At 44.5% G+C, this 326-nt stretch overlaps 1 non-coding gene across 1 annotated transcript; it reads left to right on the top strand.

Moving 5' to 3' along the window:
• LOC148568546 (small nucleolar RNA R71) lies at positions 1-107 on the top strand. Its single transcript, XR_015881678.1, has one exon. It is a non-coding gene; the product is annotated as a small nucleolar RNA R71 (small nucleolar RNA).
• Positions 108-326: the final 219 nt, after the last annotated feature.

Genomic DNA, 326 nt, shown 5'->3' with positions numbered 1-326 from the left:
AACATATCTGGTGGGCACCTCCTTGTTAAGTCTTTAAACCTCTCCCATGCTTCATATAGAGTCTCACCATCTTGTTGCCTGAAAGTTTGGACCTCAGCTCTCAGCCTATTGATTCATTGAGGAGGGTAAAATCTTGCTAAGAATTTGTTCACCACGTCTTCCCAAGTTGTCAAGCTCTCCCTTGGGAAAGACTCCAGCCACTTAGCTGCCTTATCCCTGAGTGAGAATGGAAATAAGAGCAGTCTATAGGCGTCAGGATGAACACCATTAGACTTTACTGTGTCACATATTCTCAGAAAGGTGGTTAGATGTTGATTGGGGTCCTC

The sequence above is a fragment of the Arachis ipaensis genome, chromosome B4 (genome assembly GCF_059453495.1).
Source record: "Arachis ipaensis isolate K30076 ecotype BB chromosome B4, ASM5945349v1, whole genome shotgun sequence".
Lineage (NCBI taxonomy): Eukaryota > Viridiplantae > Streptophyta > Magnoliopsida > Fabales > Fabaceae > Arachis > Arachis ipaensis.
The sequence above is the reverse complement of the archived record's forward strand: the minus strand, read 5'-3'. Positions and strand labels throughout refer to the sequence as shown.